We start from the raw sequence: 13518 nt of genomic DNA, 5'->3' as shown, positions 1-13518 counted from the left end.
TTCTAGCAGCTAAGATGGGTGAGTACAGTAGTGAATTGTCACATGCCTATGGATAGCACTGGCTCATTTACTGTTGGAAATGTTACATCTTGAGGGTGCTGTACTGCTAGTTTTATGTCAACTTGATACAGACCATAGTCATCCAGAGGAAGGAACCTCAATTGAGAAAATGCCTCCCTAAGATATGTCTGTGGGCAATTAATTAGTGATTGATTGGAGAGGGCCCAGCCCTTCGTGGGTGGAGATCCTTGGGCTGGTGGTCCCGGATTGTGGTGGTATTGTGTTCTCTGAAATATTGTGCACCCAAATAACTTATCTGGGGTCAGAGACAGAACAACCACAATATTAAACATAGAGGATAGGCAGTGGTAGCGCACGCCTTTAATCCTAGCATTCTAGAGGCAGAAATCCATGTGTTCAAGGATACAGCCAAGCATGGTGACTCACGCCTTTAATCCCAGAAAGCGAGCCTTTAATCCCAGGGAGTGAGGCAGAAAGATATATAAGGCATGGAGACCAGAAACTAGAAGCATTTGGCTGGTTAAGCTTTTAGGTTTTGAGCAGCACAGTTCAGCTGAGAGCCATTCGGATATGAGGACTCAGAGGCTTCCAGTCTGAGGAAACAGAATTAGCTGAGGAATTGGCAAGGTGAGGTAGCTGTGGCTTGTTCTGTCTCTCTGATCTTCCAGCATTCACCCCAATAACTGGCCTCAGGTTTGATTTTATTAATAAGATTCTTTAAGATTCATGCTACACTGGATTTTATAAGAAAGAAGGATAAGAAAGTCATGAGGAGCAAGCCAGTAAGCAGCACCCATCTATGGCCTCTGCATCAGCTCCTGCTGCTGTGGATATTGCTATATGTAAATAAACTCTGATTGGCCAGTGGCCAGGCAGGAAGTATAGGTGGGACAAGGAGGAGAAAAAAGCTGGGAAGTGGAAGGCTGAGTCAGAGAGATACTGCCAGCCGCCACGATGACAAGCCGCATGTGAAGATCCCGGTAAGCCACGAGTCATGTGGCAAGGTATAGATTTATGGAAATGTTCTTAAGCTGTAAGAACAGTTAGCAAGAAGCCTGCCACGGCCATACAGTTTGTAACCAATATAAGTCTCTGTGTTTACTTGGTTGGGTCTGAGCGGCTGTGGGACTGGCAGGTGAGAGAGATTTGTCCTGACTGTGGGCCAGGCAGGAAAACTCTAGCTACAAATGGCACCCAACGGCTCGAGTTTCCACCTTAAACCTGAGAATATTTAATAACCAATTCTAAACAGAGCCAAAACCAGGTTCCTGCTTCATGTCTCATATGGGCGGCTAGACACCGCAAAATGCGGGTTTGAACTACTGGCGGGTTCCTGGCTTGTGCACTTGACCTGCAGTATGGCGGGATTGAGACATACAGCGGCACATTACGCTGTATGATAGATTTAGTCTTTACTAGTATATATTAAAAAAAAAAAAAAAGAGGTTTCTGGGCTATACGCTACTTTGATAAAAAGCGTAGACCCACTATTTCTGAGAGTTACGGCTCCCAGAGCTGGCAGAAAACGGACCACCACCATGTTGGGAAACTGAAGTGGGCGGAGCCAACAGCCACAGCACCATTTCAGTCTTAGAAGGCTACAGTTTATTTAAATCAATAGGTTCACAATAAGACTGATTCAGATGTAATAATTCACAATGTGTATAAAATGTACGTAGGCTTAAAAGAGAGAAAAAAGAAATATATACAGTTATATAAACAAATAGATAGTTTTTAAAAATAAAGTCTTTAAAGAAACATTAAAGGTAATAAGCCACATAAAAAATGGCTATCACACAGAGAATCTGGATTATGTTGTCTTTGATATTCGTAACTGAAGAAAAACATTTGATTGTAAAAGCTGTTGAGTTATGCCAAAATGTAAATTTTAAAGGTACCTTGACTTCAAAATTTGGATATAAGGATATGTTGCTTTGGAAAAGAGTCTCTGCTTTTGTTTCCACAGAAAGCCAGAGACTATGGATTTGTTCCAGATTAAGATACATCAGGTTTGACCAGCCAAGACCCCCTGAAAGGTCTCCGATGACACCATGGCCCAGATGATTCAACATCCAAAACTGTTTCAAGGCAACTGGCTCAAACGATACACCCTCATGGACTACTCCATAATCCTAAAATTTTCTTTGTGTCCCCATAAGATACAGCGCCCCCCTCCAGCAGGAAGTAGTAAGATAAGCTACGCCCAAATTCCCAAATATACCAGGCTGGCTTTAGAGATGGAATTGGCTCACTCCTCCTCTAAACCCAGACATATTGCTCAAAAAAAAAAAAAAATGGTTAAGAGATTCTTGTGTCCCAAATCAGAAGAGCCCTCCGATGTGGGACAGAGAAAAACCAATATTTTTATTTAAAGCAGGTTGATTATAAATACAATCTCTTTCTAAAAAAAAGGGGGATAGTTTAGATATGATAGGATGAAAGGGTAGATTAATGAACCTACTTTTAAAGAGTAACAACTTGTTTAAAATGTTTTACATTGCTATAGATTTTAGTTTATTGATACAAATTTAAACTTAATTTTGTTATACTGTATATATATTTCTATTCTTGTTTGAGGTATTATGTTTATGTAACTCATTTAGAATTGTAATGGATAATTAAAAAATAGATTAATAGTTAGTCATCTATAATAATCATATTTGTAGCCATGTTAGTTAAGTCTTCTAGGTATACATAGATATATTTCAGATAGATAGGTAGTCTTCAAACACTTCAAAGACCTACAGAATATGGCATTTAAAATGTTTTAAAAATTTAGACTTTCTGGACAGTGAGACATTTCTGCTCCTGACAGCACCAATTTACTTCAGAGAGGAGTATGGGCATCGAAGACACTCCATATGGAGTTTATCTTCACCTTGACAAAAATAGCCATTTGGGCAAGAAACTGTTCTTGCCTGGACTGCTTGATCAACTGGACATACAGGACCCATAGAAAGGTGACCACTGAACTTTGCTTGACAAAATGGTCCTTCAGGTTCCTGCTTTGCAGAGAAAACTGCCAGACATTCTACAGGACACAGAAAAAAATGACTGAGAGACTCTAGGCCTGTGGGCTGAAGACAGATGCCCCAACTTTACAAGAGAACTTTGAATGACTGTCCAGGCTGCCAGCTGTCTCTGTCTACCCTACAAGACTCCCGAAAGTTGCTTACATCCTTCTCCCATTTCTCAGGTAGTATTATATCCTTCTGAGGTCTTTGATGTGGTTAAAGACTAGATACTTACAATTTTCCTTAGTTATAATAAAAGATGTTAGATATAAAACCTTAAACTCACAAATATAAGATAGATAAGATCTCTTCTTTAATATTGTAACTGTAATTCTTGCTTGATAATTGTTTTGTTATATGTAATTTTACTATGTTAAAGTTAAAACCTTCCTTTAAAAAAAAAGAAGAAAAGGGGAAGTGCTGTGGATATTGCTATATGTAAATAAACTCTGATTGGCCAATAGCCAAACAGGAAGTATAGGCGGGACTAACAGAGAAGAGAATTGAGGGAACAGGAAGGGAAAGGAGAGATTGCCTGGAGCCGCCGCCAGGACAAGAAAGATGTAAGGTACCAGTAAGCCATGAGCCATGTGGCAAAGTAAAGATTAATAGAAATGGGCTAAATATAAGAGTAAGAGCTAGACAATAACAGGCCTGAGCTAATGGCCAAGCAGTTTAAATAATGTAAGGGTCTGTGTGTTTATTTTATAAGTGGGCTCTGGGACTGGCAGGACTTGGTGTCGGGAGCTGGAGAGAAATTCTCCAGCTACATCCTGCCTTCAGGTTTCTGCCCTGTTTGAGTTCCTGTCTTGACTTCCTCTGATTATGTGGAAGCATAAACCAAACAAACCCTCTCCTCCCCAAGTCGCTTTGGTCATGGTGTTCCATCACAGCGATAGTGACACTAACTAGGACAGTGGCCTTCTGGTCGTTTGCAAAGGCACTCAGGAAGCATCCAGGGACACAGGCTGCTCCTCACTTCATGGTCTCCCTGGGCCTCTTGGCTGCTGACACCAGAGAGATAAGAGTAATGTCCCCCAGAGCAGTCACAGGCCTGAGAAGTCAGACTGACTGAAAGCATAGGCCTGCCAAGGGCAGCGCCAGGAGCCACCCTGGAATTGCAGTCTTTTTCTGAGCATCCGGTATTTAGCCTACAGGACAATCCTGTGACAGACCTCCGGCCAGAGGACCCCTGTGAATCCTCAGAACTGGTTGATAATTTTAATACATGCTAGCCTAGATTTGTGGCATCGTATCACACAGACAGGAACTTTGTTTCTTTTTATTTACGGTTGTTATTGATATTTAGGGGCAGAAGTCCTGGAGGCCCTAACAGGCCAGGCTGGGCCACCTATCCTCAGTACAGCAAATACAAAGGATGGGGAGCAGGGAAAGTAGGATATGAAACATGAAGATTAAGGGGTCCAATAATCCCCATGCCCATTTTCGAGGACTGACACAACCTTTAAGTTTAAATATGGAGCAATTGGGGCAGGGCATGAGAGGTATGTATACTTTGGTTGTCCTTGTCAGAGTGAAGTCTAGTTGATCACTCTGTCAGCCACGATTCTACAAGATGCTTCGAAGAAGTCCTTCTTGCCTGAGGGGAGCGAGCTAGTTCCCATTAGGTGACTGCTTCTGTGTGGGCCTGGTCTCACGGTGGAGTGATGGTCTCTCCATGGTCCCTGCTGTTTCTGGGATCCGAGGTGACTTCAGCCTTGGGACAGTGACTGAGGATCTCCTCCTGCCTCTGGAGGTCTGGAGAGGACTCTGTGAAAGCTGACACTAAGATGCCTCGGTTTCTCTTATTATTTTTTTTTTTTTGCCTTAGTCTTGCAGGGGGATGAGAGGGGTTAGTTGCCACTGTGTGGTACATAGACTCCTTGAGTGGTTAGCATTCCCACATCAGGATAAGCGGGCAACCAATCCCAAGTAAAGAGTACAGACACAAAATGAAGGCTGCGGAGGGATGCCAGGCTAATATCTCCTTGTGGGCTGGAGCGCAGTTAACGTTTTTTAGCAAACACAGTTTTTAAGTGTCTGTTACAAAGTCTTAATAGTATCAGGTATAATTCTGTACAATAATTTTGACAAGTGGATTTGACTTTATTTTATTTTTGGTGAATATTATTGGGCTATGAATGCATCTTTTAGGTTTCACACACTTACACACACGTGTACATATGCAGGCACACACATACATGTATGTACATGCATACATGCACAATGCATGCATGCACACACACTTATGCACATGTGCATGCATACACATGTGGGTGCACATGTACACACACACACACACAGGCATACACGTGCACACACACTGAAACCCAACACAAATGAACAGCTATGAATTTGCCATGCAGCATGAGAAGCTTTCTATACTCTTCTCAGGTTCTATCCCTTCCATCCACGAAATCCTGATTTTTGAGTATATTGCACCCATAATTTTCCATGTCTGTTACATCTTCAATTATACCGTTTAAAGTCTACGGTTGCTGGTTGTATTGAGGAGTGTATCATATAGCTGTCACAAACAGTTGTTCTGGACTCAAACCAATTGTGCTGAAATATGAAATGGAGCATTTACTAGTTATATGACCCTAAGGACATTATTTGCCCTTTCTGAAGACCAATTTGTTCAGCTCCAAATGGCATTAACCCCGCCACTTAACCCCTATAGTGCCTCTGAGGATTTAATGGAAGAGGAAATGGCAAGGACCTTAAAATTTTCTTTTAAAAACGTATTTTATTATTTTATTTTATGTATATGTATGCATACTTAGTGTATGTATAGGCACCACGTGTATGCAGGTGCCTGTGTAGGCCAGAAGAGGACACTGGATCTCCCGTGGGCTGCCATGAAGATGGTGGGAACTGAACTCATCCTCTGCAAGAGCAGCACATTCTTTTCTGGCATCTCTAGAGACTCCCTGTACATTTATGTTTTTTCTGACTGACTCTTGTGTAACATCGCTTCTCCCTACTTCTGTGCCCCAGATGTCCCCAAGATGCCTGTGAAGCACACTGACCCTTCCCCACTAGCATTTCCTCCAGGCCTCCAGATAAAGAGGCAGCTAGAAAGGAACCCATGCACCGAGCAGGACCTCCAGTATTTAATGTTTCTGCAAAGACAAACGAGCTGGACAGCAGACTGCGGATGACGATACTAGATTGTTAATTAGCAAGTTTCTTGGCCTGAGCAGGAAGTCATTCATCATTTTCTGATAGTAAAGCTTGTAGAGCCACCACGCTGTCCTCCTCCCTCCTGTGCCAGTGTGGCAGCTGCAATTGTCCCCTCTGGAGTTGTCCCTCCCACGATGTCTTACTGAGGGAGGTGACCAGGGTGCTGGATGAATAGGGTGCTGGATGAATGCAAGAGTCTTGAACTTGGAAAGAGCTGGGGCCAAAGGTTCCCAGGGCTGGAGATCCAAGCCAGAAACCCCAAAATATATGCAAAGACCTCTGGAACAGGATGAGAAGATGGATGGACTATTTACATGGACACGATGTTCCAAAAGGTTCACTTCTCCTGCCAAGTAACCCTCTTGAAATTCACAAGGAGTTTCTCTCAGGCTCCCCATGTAGGCTTGGTGGTGGGGGCTGGTTTTACAGCAAGCCAGTGCATACGGGAAGAATGTGGGGCCCAGAGAGTGAAAGTTATTGCCTATGTTAAACTATCTAGTAGGAAGCTGGTTTGGGTTCCAGCCAACACCTCTCTGATTGCCATGTTCAGGCCCACCCGGTTCCACCATCTTCTGTCTCTCACATGAAAGGTCGTCTTGAATGCAGAAGCTGTAGCCCAGAGTGTCTTGATCACTGATGTCCATCCACTGCCTTTCACACTCACAGGGCCCACGGTGCTGGAAAGATGATGTGTCTTTGACACGCTTGTCTCTAATCTCAGCAGCCCATCTCCGGTTGCATTGATCTCAGACAGGTTGAGCTTGGTGGGCACTGGGCATCGACACATTTGTTAGATCTTAATGAAAGCTACATTATCCCTTGTGCTGAGAAGGTAAAGAGACCATCGCCACTTGCTCATCAAGGCAGGAATGTACCAGAAAAGGCCATGGATGACTTTTCTCAAGGAGAGACAGAGGGGCTTATCAGGAAGGTGTCTACATCAGCTCTCCAGTGTGAGCAGATAGGTACAGTCTGTAAGATAGCAGGAAATGGGACAGAAAACATTGCTGGGAACCCAGATTTGCCTGGACATGGAGGCCACAATTTGGAGCTGGACTATCAGGTGAATAAATTTGTGTCCTCAAAAGAGTAGCCTGTGCAAACTGCAGCCCCTGGCCCAGGCCAAGGGTGAGGGGCAAGGGAGGCACCATGATTGTGATTACCACTGAGTTATTTTCCCAGCAAGAGACATAAGTGTGGAGGAGGGGCTTCTGGCTTTGCCAATTGATTGCATTTGGGTTAAACAACAACTTTAGTGTGTATTTTATAGTCTTAAATACAAAGTTAAATTATTATTAAAAACACATGTGTGATACATATTCTTGAATAGAATTAAGAGCTAATTGTTTTATTAATATCTATTGAGAAGAGATGTTTAGGTTGGGAAAACTGAGTTGAAGCAGTTGGCTACAGTTTTCTTTTGCTTTACCCACAAAACATCCCCTTCATCCCTGCTGTGATGCCCTCATCAATGAACAATGTAAAAGAAGACCAGGCATTAGACTGTTTTGTCCATAAACGCTTAACTATGAATCTCCAAGAGAAATGGGCTACTTAAAAACAGCCATTTTGTCATTATGATGCTGGAGATGTGAAGTAATTCCTTCACTCAATAGCTAGTCAGTGGTCAGGTTTCCCTAGTTCTCTTCAGAGCTGATTAATAAAAGGCAGTGAAAGGGTGTGCATATATTTGTTACACACTCAGCCCCCTCTTCCCAGTTTGCTTTGTTATTCACTCGGAAAACCCGAATAAAGTGTCCCATAGAAATTGCCACGTGCTGGGTTTGGCTGACTGTTCAGATGTGCTGCTCTCTGTCTTGTGTGAACGGATAACTGGCTCCATCAGCTTGGGGTTTGTTTAGCAGGAATGTTTATTGTGTGTTTCTGGGTTCCTCCCACTGCCTGCCACTGGGCCAATGCGAGCCTGGCATCTCTCCTCTTTGGATATATAGGTTCGTAAGTGGGAATTTTCTTTTCAGATTCCCATCTAATGGGTTTGCTGGCTCTCCATGGTCATGGCATATCCATGGTTTTCTTTTCTTTCTTCTTCTTCTTCTAGACAGGGTTTCTCAGTGTAGCTTTGCACCTTTCCTGGAACTCACTCTGTAGCTGGCCTCGAACTCACAGAGATCCACCTGCCTCTGCCTCCCAAGTGCTGGGATTAAAGGCGTGCGCCACCACCGCCCAGCGTATCCACAGTTTATGAGGGTGCCGATAGTGACACCCTAACAAAGCAATTATTTCTGTGTCCGTTAGCTGGACTCTATCTGTAGACAGGGACTTCTGGGCTGTCATTGGTCAGCTGCCCCCACAGAGAGTGTGTGTAGGAAGTTCGCATACGTTTCTTCTTTCCACTTACCGGTTTTTGAAATAGTGAGAATATGTGATCAATGCAGGGGTTTATTGCTGCTATTTTACGTGTGGATTTTTAACTTATTTCATATAACTCAACTCATCGGTCTTCTTTTTGCTCGTTTGTTCTCAGCTGGTGGGAATCCTTCCAGCTTGGTCCCCCGATATTTTAGAGGTTTCCCAGATAACTGGATTAGCTTTCTTGTTTTCCATTATGATGAGATAATCTAGAATAAACACACAGGATTTCTGATGAGAGCTGAATCAGGCTCCCCTTCTCCACAACGGAGCCCTAGAAAAATTACATAGGGACTGAAGTGTGGGAGCTGGGGGTAATCGTAACATGATTTTCTCCTCTCCTGGGCATTTTTCTTGAAAATCAAAGAAATCTGTATTGTTACTACACTAGAAAATATGCTGTCCTTTTTATTTAAAAAGTGTGCTGTGAGTTCATATCTATATTTCTAAGCAAAATCCAAGATTTTAGCTTTTTTGATTTTATATTACTTTAGTCTTACAGTAGGACTAAAGACTGATTTTTAAACATTTTGTGTGAGAGTGCAAGTGCATAATTTCAAAACAATATCAACAACATCACTTATTAAGAAACAAGACAGCCGAAAACTCCTGAGAATATCTTGGTATCCTCCGTCCTTACTTTCAACCGCACTAATGTGTGAGTGAGTAGTCCCAGTCGTATGGCTTAGACTTATTTAAAATGGTTAAACACCATCACAATAGGTTTCTTTTGTTTTCATTTGTAAGAATTTTCCTCCAAGTTTGGTTTCATTTGTTTTGTAACTTCATGATGAGATTCTGGAGCTAAACTGCCCAGGAAGTGTAGAGAGAGCACCTGGTTCCTGCTCCGGTCTTCTCTCATCTGTTTGAAAATGAAATGTTGTATTCGTATTTGAAACAAAGGAAGGCAGGCACACACATTGCCTCTTTTCTTAGAGAAAAGGTATCATACTGTACTCACTAATAAGCACATTAAGGTATAACTATATAAAGATCCTTTTTAGCCTCTGTTAACCCTGCAGGATCCTGTCTCAATGGATGGATCACTTTACTCCGTGTGTCCTCTGCTGATGAACACAGGGGGTATTTCATTTCTTTCTTTTACAAACAAACAGTTCTGTGTACACACCCTTTTGCTCTTTGGGTAACAAACTGAATTTCGAAGTCATCATCATGACTATATTCCATGGTCTAGGTGCACAGGTTTGCTCACCTAGTATACAGGTATTTCTTGATGCTTATTATGCACCAAAGTCTGTCCTAATTTTTGGGCAAAGGGCTGAGCAGAATCATGAACAAAACAGCATGATTGTTGTCCTTGTGTAACTTAAAGCCATGTGACTAATCTTGGTAGTAAATGTTAATTAAAAGTGTGGTGCCAGCAAGGTGGCTCAGGGGGTAAAGCCACTGGTTGTGCAAGCATGGCAACCCAAATTCAGTCCCCGGAACCCACATAAATGAGGAAGTAGAGAACGGACTCAACAAGGTTGCCCTCTGACCTCTACACCTGCTTACACACACACACACACACACACACACACACACACACACACACGCACACACAAATAATAAAGATTTTTAAAAAGTGTTTTAAATGATGTGGGGAAAAATAAAAGGATCAATTGAAAGGGACTCAAGGAGACAGTGTGTAGCCAGGAGAAGCTCCTGTAAGGAACAGTCATTAGCTGAAGAATCTGGAAGGACGCAGGGCTGACGAGGAAGCAGAAGAGAAGCATGTCTGGCAGAGGGACAGGATGGACTAGAGTGATGGGCAGAAGAAAGCATCACACAGTAGGGGAGCAGGCAGGGTCCTGTGGGCAAGGAGGGAAATGGCAGAGGGTATGATGAAGTGTGTGGGGCCAGGACTTGGACCTTCATCTTAGATGGAAGAGGATTCTACCAAAATGTTTATAAAAATGGTCTGATTCACGTTTGCTGTTATTATTTTTTGATATAAGATTTCACTTTTTAGTTCAGACTAATTTTGAACTCACTGTGTGGACATTGCTAGCCTTGAACTTGGAGCTATCTTCCTGCCTCAGGCCCCCAAGTGCTGGGATTGTAAGTGTGTGGAACAATACCCACCTTCAATTCCTTCTTTAGAGTAATAAATATTCATGTTTAAAATATGCGCTAGAAGGACTGGAGAGGCTGAGAGCGGAAGCACAGAGACCAGCGAGGAAGAGTGACCTTGCAGGAAACCCGTCACGGCTCCACCGTGTGTTGGGTGTGGCAGACAGGGAGAGTGGGTTGAACCTGGAGCAGGATTATCACACGGTCAGGATAGGGGAGGGAGAGAGAGAGAGAGAGAGAGAGAGAGAGAGGAAAAGGAGGAGGGTGAGGGAGGGAAGGAGGGATGGAGGGGAGAGGGAGACAGGGAGTGGGAAGGAGGAGGCAGAGTGAGATGGAGACTTGCTCAGAGGAACCACTTGGTGTTCATCACGGGCAGCTGTTTCCTGAGAAAGATGATTGACATTTAATTGGGGAGGCTCACTTAGAATTTCAGAGGTTCAGTCCATTATGATCATGACTGGGAGCGTGGCAGTGTTGACTGACTGTCACACTGAGGAAACTTGAGCAAAAGAGACTTCAAAGTTGGCCCCTAAGAGGCACACTTCCTCCAACCAGGCCATGCCTACTTCAACAAGCCACATTCTAATAGTACCACTCCCTTTGGGGGCCATTTTCTTTCAAACCACCACATACGCATATACATACAGATACACATGCATATATACACACAGATACACATGCATACATACACACAGATACACATGCACACATACACACACACATACATACATATATGCATACACACATATACACGCATACACACACACACCCATGCATATATATGTACATACATTCCTGTTCACAAGAGCCCAGGGAGAATGAGATGCTGGCTGAAAAAACAGAATTATCTTTTAGCAATAGCAACAGTGAAAACTGATTCTCCTTAATAATTTACATTTACAACATTTTGCAACCAAAGATCCCAGTGATATGTAGCTTGGCTCCTTCGCTTAATTGAAAAGAGAAAGCTGGGGAAACTCCTGCTGCCAGCAGCCAGCACATCTGCCCTGTGCAGAAGGCAGTCCGGGAGGGATACTGACTTCCTCACTGAAGGAGGAGACATCAGCGTGGTCCTGCTCAGAGTTCATTCGTCGTTTAATCAAGATGTAATTCACTATTAGTGCCAGCCTTGAAGCTAATTCTATGGGGTAGGTATAACCCAGCTAGGAAAGTTAGCTTTCAAACCTGAGAAACTGGGAAGAGGCCTTCTCTACAGCAGGAGACGGTTTCTCCTCATATCTTCTAGAGCAGTGGTTCTCTCAACCTTCCTAAAGTTGTGACCCTTCAATACAGTTTCTCATGTTGTGGTGACCCCCCAACTATAACTTTATTTCTTTGCTACTTTATAACTGTAATTGTGCTACTGTTATGGATTACAAATATAAATATATGATATGTGACCCATGTGGGGTCACAACCCACAGGTTGAGAACCACTGTTCTAAAAGGACCTTGGCTGCTAATCTTGTCACAGCCATCTGGGAGACTGTACTGCTTGTGAAGCTCATGGGTCTTGGTACCACCGACTGGCGCAGGCAGAAGTAGCTGAAAGTTGCCACTGTGAGTGTCTTGTCCTGTTTCCCCCTCTGTAAGCACTTAGTAGGGCTGTACTTGGTCCATTTGTGGCTGGGTGGAGACAAGAGATTATTTCTGGGGAATGTATTACGAATGGAAAGACTGCTGCATGTCTGACTTGGAGTTTTGAACTGATGTCAGGATCTTCCCAGTGCTTCTGCCTCCTTGCCCAGTGACCGGAATCTTTGAAACAGCAGCTGCTGGAAGGCAGAATTCTCTGTAAGGAGCAGAGCACTTTGATAACTTAAAATGGATGTGAAACAGACTAAGACATAAATCTGTGCTATTTTAAGCCACAGAGATTTGGACACTGTTACTACATCATATTTGAGACTGTACTGACCAACACTATGGGCATTCTACTTTTGTGGGGGCTGAATGCACAGCTGATGTATTCAGTTTTTAAGGATGAATAGATATCTCCATGGTCTCTCATTTCAGATTCTTACCCCCAGAAGAATTTCACATTATAAGGAAGGAGGCTTGGGGGAATATCGTGGTTTATTCTTTTTTTTTTAAAGATTTATTTATTTATTATGTATACAGTGTTCTGCCTGCCATGCCAGAATAGGGTGCCAGATCTCATTACAGATAGTTGTGAGCCACCATGTGGTTGCTGGGAGTTGAACTCAGAACCTCTGGAAGAACAGCCAGTGCTCTTAACCTCTGAACCATCTCTCCAGCCCTCGTGGTTTATTCTTAATGTTTTAATATTTTGTTTTTTTCTTTTTCTCTTAAGGACGTGGATACCAATACAGGCCTTCCTAAGGGAATGATCTAAAGGAGAGAGCATGCATAAGCAGAAAAAAGTAAAAAGTAAACAAGAAACAGTAACACTGGCCACCAGGAAGGGAGGTGGGGGGAAGGGAGGTCATCAGAGATCATAGAAAAATGACTGTGAATTTCTTTTGCCCTCATAGGACTTCTTCTTGCTACTTTCTATCTTTTTCTCTCTATAAGGGCATGGACAAAACAGCATCCCATTTGTGAGGGTTAATATTGATTGTAAACTTGATGAGATCTAGAATTATTTAAGAGAACAACTTCTGTGGGGGAATTTCTAGATTGGGCCCATTGAGGGAGGATGACTCACTCTAAAAGTGGTTGGCACCTTCCTAGAGTTGGATTCCTGGACTGGGTGAAACAGCAAAAGCTTGTGATACCTTAGCACTCTTCTTCCCTTGCTTCCTGACCGTGGTACAATGTGACCAGCTGCCTCACACTCTGCCTTCTCTGATGTGATGGACTGTGTACCCTCAAGCTCTGAGCCCAAACAAACT

The sequence above is a fragment of the Peromyscus eremicus genome, chromosome 3, assembly GCF_949786415.1.
Source record: "Peromyscus eremicus chromosome 3, PerEre_H2_v1, whole genome shotgun sequence".
NCBI lineage: Eukaryota > Metazoa > Chordata > Mammalia > Rodentia > Cricetidae > Peromyscus > Peromyscus eremicus.
Note: the sequence above shows the minus strand (reverse complement) of the source record.